Source organism: Diadema setosum, chromosome 3 (assembly GCF_964275005.1).
Source record: "Diadema setosum chromosome 3, eeDiaSeto1, whole genome shotgun sequence".
Lineage (NCBI taxonomy): Eukaryota > Metazoa > Echinodermata > Echinoidea > Diadematoida > Diadematidae > Diadema > Diadema setosum.
This window is the reverse complement of record NC_092687.1, coordinates 44,019,179-44,022,483: the sequence shown is the minus strand read 5'-3', so window position 1 is coordinate 44,022,483 and position 3,305 is coordinate 44,019,179.

Genomic DNA, 3,305 nt, shown 5'->3' with positions numbered 1-3,305 from the left:
TATAATATATAAATACACACATAGTCATGACCGTCCATCACAAAACCAACAAAAAGTCGCAAACCTTGATTGTACATGTGGACTTAAAAAAAGGTGAAACGGGTCAACCAAGTCAGTCTTGAGTTTTTCATGTTTTCTGAAAGAGTATTCTTCTTCTACATTATTCTTACGTTTGGGGTCATAAAATGAATCGGGAAGTGTGTTTTCAGCAGTTTTTATACAACCCTTTTTGTAGAGTAGTGTGATCAGTTATGTCTTAAGAGGTCCCTTTTCATATCCTTTGCACACTCTTCACTTTCAACTATAATAACTTTTGAAGGCAAAATGCTACTGCTTTGAAAGTTTTCAGTAATCATGGACAGAATGTGTTAATAAAACATATTTAATTTCAGCTTTATCTGATAATCTCTTCATTGTTGTTGCTCCGGTTGTTAACATCCTCTTTTTTGTCCAATTCATCGCATAGTTTGCACGACTTGGTAAAGATTAAGTGCTTGAATAGACCCTTTACTTCAGAGCCTCTTTTCTCAGTTCACGCTTTTCTAGAGTGTGTGCATTCTTACTAATATTCAGATAGGTTGCGAGAATCCATTTGAATTGAATTATATATCATTTTAAAGCTTAGAGTCTGTTCTTTCAGAATTTGCCCTTGATATAACTAAAGAATCATGCCTGGTGACGTTTTGTTGGTTTTGTGATGCAGGGTCACATATACACAACATGGATGCATATACAGGTAATGTATGTGCACGATTGATATGACTGTGAAATTCAAAGCATGTATCTGCGCACACAGTCACTGTGCATGAGTTATTGTCTGCTATGTATATAGTAACATACAGTTATACATCGTGTACATCTTCACGAAGAATCTGTATATAGAGTGACAAACGTCAACAAAACCCGGAAAATTAGCAGGCAGTGAAAACACGCGCAACAAACAGTGAGATTCTCTACGAGGATATGGCATGGTTGTGAATATATTACAAGAGCATTTGTACGTTATTGATTCTTTACACAAAACATGCAGTAATGATATTTTACACTGCAGAAAGTCGGGTGTTAAATATGAAACACCGAGCTGGTGTTAAATTTCCGGTGCTCATTTGTGGAATTACATTAACACACAAGGGTGTCACTTCAAAATATACTTCTTTTTTTCTTTTTTTTTTCTTTTTTGATATGTAATACTTCCTGCTCATCATGTTGATTTTGAACTTAAACATGACGAACAAGAAATCTTCCATAAAGTACTTGATTTTTCGAAACAAATCGTGAACATTTACACCACAGTAACACCAGAGGGTGTGGTCTCCTATTCACACTTGGCGTGTGTAATACCATTGAATTGAACACCAGTAATGTCAATTCAAAACCATGATATTGGAGTGTCATTGTTAATTAATACCAGCGCAGTGTCAAAAATATCACAAACTGTACAGTGTCAAATTAACGCTCCGAAGTGGCACAGGTGAACACTTTCCAACACCGTCACATTATACTTTCTACACCTGTCGGTGTGGTCCTGTATTGACACTGAATTGTTAAATCTAACACCAATCCTTTTATTCAGTGTACGTAGTGCCTTGTTTTCCATATTTAACTCATTTTCCCCTTAATGACCATGTATTCAAAGTTACGGCATTTCAGCATCATTTCTCTTTTAAATTCGTTCAGATATGGTCCATTGACTTTCGTTTTTTTTTATAATCTACAGTTGAACCTCTATTATCCGGCCTCCCTTTATCCGGATCTCTCTATTATCCGGACGCAATCTCGCCGTGATTTTTTATTTTGTTTTTGATAATTACGGGAGAAAAGGGGGATTCCCAACTCCGTGAGAACTCTTACACAAACACACATGAATTACATATTACTTCCAACATGATTAACATACATTACATCAAATTTCCTTCCAAACTGCTTACCCTCAGACATTTTAACATCCCCAAACATCCCCAAATGTAAAAATGAAAAGGTTGCAGTATGCACATGGTACAGTTGAACCTCTATTATCCGGCCTCCCTTTATCCGGATCTCTCTATTATCCGGACGCAATCTCGCCGTGATTTTTTATTTTGTTTTTGATAATTACGGGAGAAAAGGGGGATTCCCAACTCCGTGAGAACTCTTACACAAACACACATGAATTACATATTACTTCCAACATGATTAACATACATTACATCAAATTTCCTTCCAAACTGCTTACCCTCAGACATTTTAACATCCCCAAACATCCCCAAATGTAACAATGAAAAGGTTGCAGTATGCACATGGTACTACAATGGGCTACATCAGTACATGTGTATGTACACCTATGTACATGTATAAAGCATCGAGTCTCCCATATCCGGCCAAATCCCTTATCCGGATGAGCCCCGGTCCCGACTTGTCCGGATACGAGAGGTTCAACTGTATTTCGCTAAATGAATGTACTGCTTCTAATGAGATATCTCTATATCAAGTGTTTTTTATTCAATGAATCATAATAACCCGGTTATTCAAATATCCCTTGGTAATCATGTTTATGTTTTCAGTAATATCATCGATTAGAAGTCATGTTAAATTTATCTTTAGCGGACTTATTAATGATGAGTAAGAATACAAATTATTTATACAATGCAAATAAAAATTTCAAACCAACAATATTATTCAAGTCCGTAAAACATACGGACTTTCTTCCTGAAAATCAATTTGCCATTTTTTTTTTTTCAATTGAGACAAATTCATGTAGAAAACGTGCTTAATTGATTGGTATTTGTAGAGATAATCAGCACCGATCACGTTGAAATTAATCAAACAAGAACGGATTTGTCGATGTGACTGAATAACGTCAGACAGTAAACCTACTCTTATTATGCCACCATTGCCAAATTACTTGAAACTGCATGCTATCCAAACTAACCGTTAGAAACAAAATGAACTTAATAGAATGTAAATTGAACGTATGTAAAGCTCTTATCAGCAAAATATTAACGAAAGGGATTGCGGAGAATGTAACTGTAATTGTTTTCATATATGACATGAATGCAAATTGTGTCTGCAAAGTATAGTCACTATTAGCAACAGCATGATCAAACATAGATCAGAAATTTATATTTGAAACGTTCCAGCATAGAATTGTAAGGTGAAGAAGGCATTAAAGACCAAACTCTTGTAAAGGATTCAAGCGCCGTGTCGAAATTAGATAGAAAAGCGTATGGCAAGATGTCTTGTGACGTTGCGCGGAGGAATATTGATGATATCTTCACGTGACTTGTCCCTTTAACATACGCCTACCTATCAGTGACTCAATAAAAACA